Here is a 13,712-nt window from a genome sequence, read left to right as displayed (position 1 = left end):
CAGCAGGCCAGAAGAAACAGAGGAATGAATTAGTGACCCAGAAGACATAATGGAAAATAAAGAAGCTGAACAAAAGAGAGAAAGAATTATGAAACATGAGAATAGAGAATTCAGTGACTCCATCAACCATAATAACATTTGTTATTATGGAAAAGAAGAGAGAAAAATGGGGCAGAAAATTTATTTCAAGGGTGCCTGGGTGGCTCAGATAGTTAAGCCTCTGTCTTCAGCTCAGGTCATGGTCTCAGGGTCCTGGGATTGAACCCTGGGTGGCTCAGATGGTTAAGCCACTGCCTTCAGTTCAGGTCATGGTCTCAAGGTCCTGGGATTGAACCCCGCATTGGGCTCTCTTCTCAGCAGGAAGCCTGCTTCCACCTCTCTCTGCCTGCCTCTCTGCCTACTTGTGATCTTTCTCTGTGTCAAATAAATAAATAAAATCTTAGGAAAAAAAAATTTATTTCAAGAAACAATGGCAGAAAACTTCCCTAATCTGGGGAAGCAAACAGATGTCCAGACCCAGGAGGCACAGAGAACTCCCATAAAAGTCAACAAAAGCAAACCAATGCCAAGACATATTGTAATTAAATTTGCAAAATACAGTGATGAAGATAAAATCATAAAAACTGCAAGACAAAAGAAGCCCTTAACTTACAAGGGAAACACATAAGGCTAGCTGGAGATTTCTCAACAGAAACTTGGCAAGCCAGAAGCATGATATACTCAACATGCTGAATCGGAAAAATCTGTAGCCAAGAATACTCTATCCAGCAATTTATCTCCTATTCAGAATAGGAGAGATAAAGAGTTTCCCAGGCAAACAAAGACTAAAGGAGTTCATGACCACTAACCCAGCCCTGCAAAAAATACCAAAGGGGACTCTTGAAGTGCAAAAGAGAGACCAAACTTTACAAAGACAAGAAAGGATCAGAGAAAATCTCCAAACAACAACAAAACAAGTAATAAAGTGGCAATAAATACATATCTATCAATAATTACTTTGAATGTAATGGACTAAATACTCCAATCAAAAGCAATACTTATATCGGATAAACTAGATTTTATTGTTCTTATTTTGTTTTTATCCTGCTTTGGTATCAGAGTAGTACTGGTCCCATGGAATGATTTTGAATGTGTTCCCTCCATTCCATTATTTGTAAGATTTTGATAAAGAGTGTTATTTATTTATTTATTTATTTATTCGTTTATTTTAAAGATTTTTATTTATTTGACAGAGATTACAAATAGGCAGAGAGAGAGGAAGAAGCAGGCTCCCCATCGAGCAAACAGCCTGATGTGGGGCTCGATCCCAGGACCCTGGGACCATGACCTGAGCCGAAGGCAGAGGCTTTAATCCACTGAGCCACCCAGGCACCCCCTGTTATTTATTTTTTTAAATGTCTGGTAGAATTCACCAATGAAATCATGTGGTCTTGTGCTTGTCTGTGCTGGGAGATTGACTCCTAATTCAATTTTCATTCTCATTATTGATCTAAGAAGATTTCCTATTTCTTGGATTCAAGATTCATGATGCAATCATGGTAACTTACACGTTTTTAGGGAATATGTGGATTTTTTTCCTAAGTCATCTGATTTGTTAGCATATGATTGTTTATAGTAATCTGCTATCACACTATGTATTTCTGTGGTTATCTATTATATTATTTTCTCTTCCATTTTTCATTTTGGTTTTTGAGTCTTTTTTTTTTCTTAGTTAATGTAGTTAAAGCATTGCCAATTTTGTTTATCTTTGGAAAAACTGGTCATTACCTTCAATGTCATGTTATTGTTTATTCTGGTCTTTATTTTATATATGTCTGATTTTCTTTGTTATTTCCATCCTCTACTAAATTTCAGCCAAGTTTCTTCTTTTTCTATTCCTTGCAATTTAATATTGCTTTTTTGAACTTTTTTTCTTAAAACAAGCATTTATTGGATAAATTTCATTCTAATACCCACTTTTGCTACATCCCATAGGTTTTAGAATATTGTATTTTTTTTCTTTTGTTTTGAGACATATTTTGATTTGCTGTTTGATTTCTTATCTGGCCCACTGCTTGTGCAGCACTGTGTTATTTAATAGTTACATATTAAACATTTAATATTTACCAAAAAACGTGAGTTGATACAGCTATTATGGAGAATGGTGTGGAAGTTCCTCACAAAATTAAAAATATAACTGCCATACGATCCAGCAACACCACTACTGGGTGTCTATCTAAAGAAAATGAGAACACTAATTCAAAAAGATATATGCTCCCCTATGTTCACTGCAGCATTATTTATTAAAGCCAAGACCTGGAGATAACCCAAATGTCCATCAATAGATGAAAGGATAAAGAAGGTGTGGTATATATACAATGGAATACTACTCAGCTGTAAAAAGAATGAAATCTTGCCATTTGTAACAACATGGATGGACCGTGAGGATATTATACTAAGTGTAATAAGTCAGAGAAATACAAATACCATATGATTTCATTTATACATGGAATCTAAAAAACAAAACAAAATGCAGACTCCTAGACATAGGGAACAGACTGGTTGTTGCCAGAGGGGAAGGAGGTTGGTGGAGGGATACAAAATAAGTGAAAGGGATCAAGAAGCACAAACTTTCAGTTATAAAATAAGTAAGTCATGGAGATCAATGTACAGCATGGAGAATATGGTCAATAAATGTGTTAACTTGGTAGGTTGACATGTGGTAACTAGACTTATCAGGGTGATCATTTTGCAATATATACAATATCAAATCACCATATAGCACACCTGAAACTCATAAATTATTATGTCAATTATGCCTCAATTTTTAAGAAAGCTTGTTATTTAAAAAAAAAAAAAAGCATCAAAGGCCAAAAAATAAGGGAGGTCACCAGTGAAAAACTGCTACTAATCATCCTACATGCAGTGTAGCCTCCAACCCCCTTTTGTTCAAAATCATCTTTTTAAATATTTTCATGGGAACACTTGACGTGGGATCTTGTAAAATTCTCTAGTGAGTATGAGCAATATAGTCTATTCATTCAGACCAAAATTTTGCCACATTGGCACAACTGATATTTTGGGTCAGAAAATCCTTTGTGGATGACTGTCCTTTGTGTTATAGAATGATGAACAGCCTTCCTGGCATTCCCAGTCATGACAACCAAACGTGTCTCCAGACATTGCCAATTGTCCAATGAGAGAGACAGCAAAAGTACCCCTATTGAGATCTAGATCATTCAGGCCAAAAATATTCTTTAGTCAATAGCAGAGAGATTGATGGAAAAAAAAGGCTTAGAATATTGTCAAGTGATCATTAATGCAAAGCTTACCAAAAGACTCTTCTATTCAATTTTCTTTAAACTCAACAATCACACCCCCTTTTATTGAAAATATTCCAAAATATTGTTGATCCTTGAACAACATGGGTCTGAACAGGTCGATTATATGTGGATTTTTTTTTTTTACAGCACAGAATTGTAAATGCATTTTCCTTATGATTTCCTCAGTAACACTTTCTTTTCTTAGTTTATTTTATTGTAAGAATATAATATATAACATATATGACACAAAATATAAGTCAATCAACTGTTTATGTTACCAGTAAAGCTTCTCGTCAACAGCAGGCTATTAGTAGTTAGGTTTAGGGAAATCAGAAGTTACATGTAGACTTTCAAGTGCACAGGGGGAGACCCTTCTCTAACCCCCGCATGATCAAGGATCAACTGTGTTAGTCTCTTGTCCTGCCCCACTAGACACCACTGTGAATAATTTATTTCTTTTGACTCTTCTAGCCCTTATAGTAGCTAAAATTATTTTTCAGGACAGCAACTACTGTCATACAGTAGTACAGATATAAAACACCAATATCAAATCAATACTGATTGATCCCCAAACATACTAATTGTAAGAGGCTTAGAAAGAATGGACAAGAGGTGACCTGTCAGTCTTAGTGCCATGCTTCTGCTTTAAACCATTCTTTACATATTGGTCTACCCCATCAGACTGTAAATTCTTAGAAAACGGAACCTGAATTTTATTTCTCTTATGTTTTGAGTATCTAGCATAGTAAATATCACAAAACAGACATTCAATAAATATTTATATACCTGAACTACAGAAAGAGTAGGGAGCAGGAAATATAGATAAAACATGGAGTGTGCAGAGGGCCCTGCATTTCTGCTGAGGATTTTGACAATACCCTATAGGTCTACATATGGGGTGGTCAGATATGAGGGCTGAGCCCCACCAAGGGAGAAGGCTCAGGTAAGTAAATGCCAGCGTCTGGCATGGGAGAAGGCCTAGCTGTACTTCTCATGCCCACTCTCCCCCCAAAGCTGAATTTTGCACAGTGGACACCCAAATGCTGGAGTGATATGGAGCCCACCTAGCATTAGAGAGTATAACTCCAAAGTGGCATCGATCTTCAGGGAAGCGTCCTGGTTTTCTTAAATGGTACAGATGGAGGAATTAGGCCAGGAAGGGAAAGAAATGAGGCCTTCCCAGCAAAACCACCCTCCCAACTCCTAACTGATTCCCCAGCATTTGCCAGAGCAATAACAAGACAGAAGACACAGCACAAATAACAAACAAGAAAGATGGTGACAAATTCAAAGGAGTCTTAAAAGTCTCAAAAGTTACCTTTAATGTCTTCTAGAATCTACCCTAGGCCTGATAACCTACTGAGTCCACCTCCTGACTCCTTCCTGACCGCAGGTCCTTTTCCCTTTTCTCTTGGACCAGTCACTGTCCTTATTCCCTCACAGGGCTCCCATGCTCCTGTTTCTTCCCTCTGAGAGGCAAAACTGTAAATTCCACACTCATCCCCACCTTCTTCTCTGCACTAGATCCAACCAGGAGAATAAAGATGCCATCAAAAAATTCAAATGACGTTGACTCTATTTACAGAGACTCCAAACTGTTCATGCCTGTTTCAGCATATCCCCACTTACTCAAGAACGTTACCTTAAGCTGAGTTGCTGGCAGACTTCTCTTACCATCCTAAATACAGGCCACTGCATTGGCTCACCCAGGATCTAAGGAAGTCAACTCTTCCATGCCATTCCCATCTTAAATGATGAAAACCACAAACAACGAATCCAGCCCTCTGTGCCTTGCTCAATGTTTTCATCCACCAAATATTTACTAAGGCCCATTATCCGCAAGGCATTGTGTAAATAAAACTGGAGTGAATGAGACATGGACCATGCCAGTGAAGAGGTAAGGAAATCACATACCTGTGAACAACTACATTACGGGGTAGAAGGATGCATCCCACACAAGACACTGATGAGGTGTTACAGAGCTGGGAACTTCACAGACTGCCATTTCTGTCATGTCTGCCTTTTAGGAAGAGGATGAGTCCTAATACCCTTTTCCCACTAAAATTCATTGGTTTTGTTAAGTGTTCATTTTCTTAATAAATGAAAGACTGCTTTGTTTTCTGAATGCACAAGAACTGCTTCTATGTGAAGTGGAAGAAAACATGAGTTCTTCTGATAAGCAGTCTATTAAAAAGCCACCGTTAAGTGGCATATTGTTTGCACATTTATAATAGTCTGTGGGGATGAACCTGCCCAGATAATTTAATTTCTTTTAAAGAGGAAAAAAAAGAGAGTACAGAACTAAAATATTGAAAGGACACATACAGCTTTTGACTTGATGGACTCAGAAGTATATCCGTACATTCTGGCTGATGTTAAAATGCTCCAATGAACTGAAATACATCTTAGAATTTACAATTGGCCAAATGTTTCCAATCTAATTCTTTCATGCTTTTTAGTTATTACAGAAAATCACTATTCTTCTAAATTAAACTCTGAGGAGAAAAATGCCCTGGATTGGAGACCTCAAAACTTAGTTTAGATTTCCCCATGGGTTGTTCTCACGTGGCTTCTACTGGCTTCCACGTTTAAGAATGTTGGTTCATCTGTACCCCAATGTTTATAGCAGCAATGGCCATGGTCGCCAAATTGTGGAAAGAACCAAGATGCCCTTCAACGGACGAATGGATAAGGAATATGTGGTCCATATACACTATGGAGTATTATGCCTCCATCAGAAAGGATGAATACCCAACTTTTGTAGCAACATGGACGGGACTGGAAGAGATTATGCTGAGTGAAATAAGTCAAGCAGAGAGAGTCAATTATCATATGGTTTCACTTATTTGTGGAGCATAACAAATAGCATGGAGGACAAGGGGAGATGGAGAGGAGAAGGGAGTTGAGGGAAATTGGAAGGGGAGGTGAACCATGAGAGACTATGGACTCTGAAAAACTATCTGAGGGTTTTGAAGGGGCAGGGGGTGGGAGGTTGGGGGAACCAGGTGGTGGGTATTAGAGAGGGCACGGATTGCATGGAGCACTGGGTGTGGTGCAAAAACAATGAATACTGTTATGCTGAAAATAAAAAAATAAAAAAGAAAAAAAGAAAAAAAAAGAAAACAAAAAAAATTTAAAAAAAAAGAATGTTGGTTCATTAACAAACTAGTTCAGCACAGTTATATAAATGTATAAACAGGCTCCTTGGTGACAAATCATAAATTGAACAGCCCTCCTCCTGTATAGGACTCTTTAATATGTCTTATTTTGAGAAAGGAGCTGGGGAAAAAATATATATATTTTTAAATGTAAGTTTAGCAAGTCTAGTAATGTCAGCTTCCCAAAGGAGACTTTTGAACATGATCTTACTTGGAAGGGAATGTAACATTTCCTTTGTGCCCAGCACTGTAACATTACTAGGTGCTCTCACTTGTTAACTCATTGGATCCTTCCAGAACTACAGGACGGGGGTAGCCCATTTTAAGGGAAGAATGCAAGTCAGATCAAATGCTATGATACAACCCAGAACGTCACCAAACTCCACAGCATCCTTCGTCATGGCTGGCCCGTAACCAGTCTAGTTCCGAGCGACAAACACAACAAGCTCTCTCTATGTAAAAAAGTGGGAAGAGGAATCCAACTTATCAGGGACCCTCCTGCAAAGCCAGTACTTGAACTGAGTAAGTTCTATGCCATGAATAAAGGATTGTTTCTCTCCAGTTTCCTAAATGAAGCTTAGGTATTGCCTTGATCTCTCACTAGGTCTCTGCTGCGGAAAGAATCAGAGGACCATGTGCATCTTCCGTTGAGATGGAAGAAAAAGGACCTCACTTCCCAGAGCCACCAGCCTCCAGCCTGTCTTACTCATTGTACAAACATTCATTGAACGCCCAGCATGTGTCAGTCATTCAGTGGTGGAGGTATCAGGAAAACAGCAGTGAAAAAGCAAACGTCAGCCCCCCATCAAGTTTACATTCCAATGATGAGCAGGGCCTATAGGAGCAAGACCAGAAAATGCTGGAGAACCCTGCTCTCTCCACCACCCAGAGGCCAAGGCTGCTCCCCAAGCTACGCTGGTCAACAGTCACTTCTGAAAAGGCCATTCTGCCTATCCTGACCTCTAAGGGGGATACCCTCATCCTAGCAGCTGAACATTACACACACACACGGCATTTTAAAAGATCAGGATCCTAAGCACAAGGAATAATAACCATAAAAATATGATGAAAAGTCAAATACAAAATCCTTTTTAGACAAAGGCAAATCTTAAAAAGCCATTAAAAAAAAAAAGTCACTTAATTCATTCTCCGATCATTAGATAGAACCAAACTCAACCTTCAAAAGAAGGACAAGGAAATGATCTCCAGCTGATCTCTCTACCCAAGATCCCAAGCTGCTGCCCCCAGGAAATCCCTGCCAAATGGCTGATGTCAGCTCAGGTTCTCAGTGTTTCCAAGAGGAAAGGGGTAGGAGGAATCCACATTGTGCTAAAATGTACTAAAAGTAACTCATAAAACATGTGAATAACCCAACCACTTTAAATTCTCCTGTAATTTCAGTGATAATTTTAAATACAATGAACTCATCTGACAGAACATGAGTATCACAGGAACTCTTCCAGGAACCCCATTGTAAATCATCATTAACTGGACACGTGTTCCCGTATCACCCAGCTCCCTATTATCTGCCTCGAATAGCAGGAGGGAAGCCATTCCATTTGCCTACTGGCGCGCTTACCCATTTAATTACCAAAGATGCCACAATGCCAATGTGATCCAGGCCCCTGTGTGTGTGTGCCCTGATGACCTACTTTAATAAAATCTGGCCTCGCCTCAAACAGAACACAGGTTTAATTCCCAGCTAGAGAGGCCAGATAACAGTGTGTATCTAACAGTATGAGCAAGCAGTGCACAGAAAATTGTGCAGTCTTGTGCACATATAAAAACAGACAACAAAGAAACCTATGTGGTTTCTATCATCTTAACAGGATCTACCAGGTAACGTTTATTGACTCTGCCTCTCCTCGCCCCAACAACCAATTCCCGAAAATTCTGGGCTCTGGATCTATGAACTTAAATATTAAAAATGTGTCTGGCCTTCTCTTCTCCTGTGTTTTCTAAGAAAAAGATGGATATGGGAAAAATATTAACCCCACCTTCCCTGAAATAATGGACTTTAAGACCCTGGGGCTTCTAATCTATCCTCAAAATAATGCTAAAGCAGAAAATAAGACACACAAACTGCTGAGTTTCTTCATATCCTCAAACATCTGAGGATATTTCAGTCCTAGTTGACATTTTGATATTTTAGAATCACAGGACCTTCTTTGGTGGGGGGAAAAAAGCGCCAACATATTCTTAAAAACCTCTGAGGCCTCTGGGAAACAAATTGCAACCGACAATTCCCTCGCATCTCATTATGTGGTGCAAATTTATTTTTAGGCTTCCTCTGGCCTTGTTCAGCTGGTGCCCTCTAATGATAGAACTGTTTGCTCGGTTTTAAAACAATTCTGTGTATGAAGCTATCGGGCTCCATATTATGAGGGCCGAGACAGGCTGATCTGAAACACATGAAAGGGAAAACCCTTTCAGGAGTGTAGTGGATCTCGTCCAGCATCCACAGGGGCAGCGCAGCAAACGTCATGGTGAAGGGCATGGCTGGCTGCACACACCACAGCTGGAAAATGAGGGTGATAGCATCCTCACAGGGTGTTTAAGGGGAAAATGAGGAAAACAATTGTGGTGGGCTCTGTACAGCACCAGAGCAAGTGAGCGCTCGCTGTGTGTCACATATTATTAGCATTTAAGCACTGTCAAGTGATATCACTCCATTAAGCAGCCATTAAGTACATGGCGCTAGATACCTAATAAAACCACCTCCATCACATGAGAACCTGCTAACATTCCTTTTTAAAGAGCTACTCTTTATGTCTAAATCTCTCTCACAGCAGAGTATGTACATCTTTATATAATCAACATAAAGAATCTCTGATTTAAAATAATCGAGACAATCATTTGGATCATGTAGTGACAACTGTTTTAATCCAAAAATTATGGAGATTAATGACAATGAGAATGCTGCATTGTTGTTAAATATGTTATTCTGTGTCATTTTAACATTTGTTAGGCTAGTGCTTTCACAAAGACTTCTTTAGCATTTTCTAACAGCAAATGTCATTTTCCCTACTGAAGGGTAAGGAAAAAGGAACAATGAATTTATTAGCTTAATATCACAGGTGCCAGCTATTAGATCCCAAAACATCTTCCCACTCTCACTCTTACCTTGGTATTCTAAAGGCAAAGGAAAAAAACAGACATAAAATCCAGACATCTAAGCAATTACCTGGAGGAGAAGGAGGGTACTGATTCATAAAAGCCTCCTTTACCCATTCACCCAATTTCCTTCGGCTCCCTCCAGTCATTTAAAAAAAAAAAATCTACATAATATCTTTCTTCAAAACACAGATCATGTACGTATGATGGGGTAGAGAAGAAAGGTTTCAGATGTAAATAATAACAGGGCTCCTTCCCCTATAAATAGTTCTCTGAATGAACATGTGTTCCTCTACTTCTGTATTCAGAGTATCAACCACCCCCCACACACACAGAGGAAAGAAAGGTGGGCTGTGAGCAGGGTATGGGAAATAAACGTTGATGTTCACTGGAATTACAACAATTCTCTGAAGTCTCTTTATTGTTATTCTTAATGTAAGTAATATCCTTTGGGGGAAGAAGGGATAGGTAGATGAAAAAATAAGAAAACTAGCTTGGCATTCCATGAAAGGGAGCTCCTTGAATTTCCCTCTAATCAATTCTTTCATCAACATCAAGGAAGCAAAAGCTTCTTCTCAGGCCCTGTTGGTTGTTTCCATGACCTGGCATCTTCCCCACCTTCCATTTCCTCCTTCAGAGGAGTCAACATGACGGCAGCCCCCACCATCCCTCCACCAGATCCCATGCAGCTGCCACCACCACTCTGAACACTCCCACAACCATTACCATCTATCCAGATCACATTAAGTTTCTTCCCCTATCTGTTCTTCTTGTCCTCAAGAACACATAAGTTACCAGCCACCTTCTCCACCTGTAGCCCTATCTCTCACCCTAAAATACTGCTGCATCCTCCTTACCCTGTATTTGTCAATCAATATCTACCCACTAACATTAACTTAACAGTTTTTTGTCTCATCAGAAAATTAATTTTAAAATCTGTTAAAGGGACACCGGGGTGGCTCAGTCTGTTAAGCGTCTGCCTTCAGCTCAGGTCCTGTTCCCAGGGACTTGCATTGGCCCATTGCTCAGCAGGGAGCCTGCTTCTCCCTCTGCCTGCTGCTCCGCCTGCTTGTGTGCACACTCTGTCTCTCTCTCTGACAAATAAATATATAAAATCTTTTTTTTTAAATAAATAAATAAATAATAAATATCTGTTAAGTAGGGAAGACCCATCCATTTTGAACACCCTCAACATTTTGAAACAACTTCCTTTAACTGGGGAGAAAAAAAAAAAAAACACTCAAGTTTAAATAGTCTTTGAGAACACGACCACCACAGAAATGGTAATCTACAGAATAAAGCCCACTTGAGTAATGTTGGGACTCAGAAAGTAAATATTCTATATCACTAAATCACAGGAACTCAGTCCCAAATTTGATATAAACATACAAGTTTAGGTTTTCATTTCCTAGTTTTACCCCTAGAAATCTCAGGCTACCAAAACCACAGAAGCTGCTGTCCCTCTAAGCTTCTTCCATGCCACCCAAGTGTCCAGTGAAAGCCATACCCCACACTGTTGTTTCTCTCCTCTGTCCCCAATGACCACACTTAATAACAAGCTTCCCTTCCTTAGAGTCTACCCTGAATTGAATCCCAACAAAGCAAAGCCAGCCTGGTGGTTGTTCAAGTTGTACACTATGCAAGTCCACCACATTTAAGGGGCCACTAATCACATCATTAGCATCTCTACTCTTTCAAAAACTGTATATCTTTGTTACAACATTGAGGATTTAAAGATGGATAATTTGATTATTTATATTATCATTTTCCAGCATATGGCAAGAAAGTGTCTTGTTCTAAAAATCAGTATAGTTCAATGATTTTCCATCAGATGGAAGGAAAACGTCTGTGGAAGGGGTGCCTTTGTCTAATTTGCACAAAATGCCATATGGGCCAGCAGCAGCCCTCGGAAAAGCTTCTCTCAAACATTTTAAACTTTCTGCGGTCTTGGCTGTTCACTAAAGCGTCTGCTCTTGGTTTTATAAACTCTGTTTGCACTGCATTAACTACCCCCCTCCCACCAATCTGGGCTTTCTCTCTCAATAACTTCAGCTATCAACCACATCCTCTCCTCAAAGCAAGCCCCTAAGTACTAACTTCATCCTCTTGTCCTATTTCTGTCAACTGATATTACTAAACACATGTTAACAATAAAATGATAACCTTTTGTCCCAGATTAATTACCGCTAGGAAAGAGATATCCATTATAGACACATTTCCACAAATTTAACATCATTAACAACCATGTTGCTTGAACTTGAATTTCATCAATATCTGAATAGATTCCTTACAATTTTTAAAGATTTTATTTATATATAGAGAGAGAGTGCATGTGTGTGTGAGCAGGACGTGGAGCAGAGGGAGAGGCAGAGAGAGAATCTCAAGCAGACTCCAGGAGCCGGCACAGAGCCTGACACAGGGCTCAATCTCACAACCCTGATGACATCATGACCTAAGCCAAAATCAAGAGTCAGATGCTTGACCGACTGAGCTACCCAGATGCCCCAGATTCCTCACATTTTTTTTAAAAAGTAGAATTAAAGTAAGTTTCCATATCAGAATTTATTTTAATTGACTTTTCTCATTGATAATATTTATCAAAAATTTACCACCAGCTATATCCTTTGCATGCCAGGGACCCAAGTCAAATGAAATAATAATAGTGAGCCCCGTACTCACCTTGACCCCCAGAAAAGGAGTTTTACTGCCATTGGTGACAATTTGCCCTAGTTGACAGTCCAGGTATGGAAACCTTAAAAAAGCAAAAGACAGAGGAAAACTTAGAAGAAAGGAAACAGATTTAGGAAAACACAACCAGTTACTTCACGGTAATACTGCTTCTCCCAGAAAAAATAAAGTTAGTTCAGAAGTGCTCTCATCTCTGCAGTAATTGTACCACAAACAAACTCTCCATAAGTGCTCTTCATAAGTGAAGTTATTTCACAAACTCACCATTTTTCCATTAGCTGCATCTGGGATTTCAGAGATTCTTCATCTTATTTTCAGATTAATCCTCAATGAATACATGACTTCAACTTTCTTTCTTTCTTAATCCCTCAAGTAGTTAATGATCTGAAAGCTGATTCTTAAATACACCATATAACTGAAGCATCTTAAGAACTTAAGACTTGGCTCTTGTCAGGGGAAGAATAACTCTGATGCATGAATAATTATGTGTGTTTGGTAGTTCCTAATTTTCTTAAAGGGCACCAAATTTAATACTTTGTTATATTTCTTATTTTCTTATTATTCAGAAAAAAATAAAGAACTAGAAGAACTATGAGTCCTATAATATTTTTTTTAAATGGCTCCATACCCAGCACAGAGCCCTTTGCAGGACTTGAACTCTTGAGCCTGAGATCAAGACCCAAGCCAAGACCAAGAGGCAGATGTCTAACCGACCGAGCCACCCAGGCAACCCACAAGTTCCACGATATTAACTATAGTAATATTAATTATGTCTATAATAAAATTGTATTTTAAAAAACAGCAAAAATTACTTTCCTCTCTAACTTGTCAAGCAACTTTAGTTTCAGGTAGTAGAAAAAAACACAAATTTTCAAGATGCTACTGCAGTAGAGGTCACAGAATGTCTGCTATTATTAACCTAAGTCATATAAAATTGGTGATATCCAACCATTGTTTACCTCAAAACCTGATAATTTCACCACTTTTCCAAGCCAAAAAAACACAAAAAAAACCAACAAAAAACAAAAACAAAAATAAAAAACAATAGGATTGGACAACAACTTAATCTTCAAAACACCTATTACTCAGCACATGTCATTTTCCTAAGCAGCATCAGTGGTTTGGGCATTAACCGCTTCCATTAGAACCTAGCATCTTCATGGTACGTGAAATGTAACAAGTGAATTACCTCCGGCATTTGGAAGGGCCTGAGCATATCTCCTCAATTCTTTTTTCCAACCCAGTCTATTTACCGCCAACTCCTTCTCAGCTTCCTCCTTGCAACATTAAGAGCCTTTTCCAAGACTCTTAATGTGGCAGAGAGAACAGTTGAGGGCTAGAAGGCAAAAGGTGATGGTAAGAATGCATCTCTCTAAGAAGGGAAGGCCAAAGGGAAAACATGTCAGAATGAGTGAGGAACAAGGAGCATGGGGAGGAAAGCAGAAGGGAT

At 39.0% G+C, this 13,712-nt stretch overlaps 1 protein-coding gene across 2 annotated transcripts in view; it reads right to left on the bottom strand.

Annotated features, from left to right (window-relative positions):
• The window catches only part of MTUS2 (microtubule associated scaffold protein 2), a 574,399-nt gene that overhangs the window by 540,609 nt on the left and 20,078 nt on the right, over positions 1–13,712 (bottom strand). For both annotated transcript variants that reach the window (XM_032879978.1, XM_032879977.1), the window contains exon 2: positions 12,254–12,326. The gene's annotated coding sequence lies outside the window, so the exon portion shown is untranslated. The remainder of the gene's footprint in view (positions 1–12,253; positions 12,327–13,712) is intronic.

This window comes from Lontra canadensis, unplaced genomic scaffold (assembly GCF_010015895.1).
Source record: "Lontra canadensis isolate GAN:19392208 unplaced genomic scaffold, GSC_riverotter_1.0 scaffold67, whole genome shotgun sequence".
Taxonomy (NCBI): Eukaryota; Metazoa; Chordata; class Mammalia; order Carnivora; family Mustelidae; genus Lontra; species Lontra canadensis.
The sequence above is the reverse complement of the archived record's forward strand: the minus strand, read 5'-3'. Positions and strand labels throughout refer to the sequence as shown.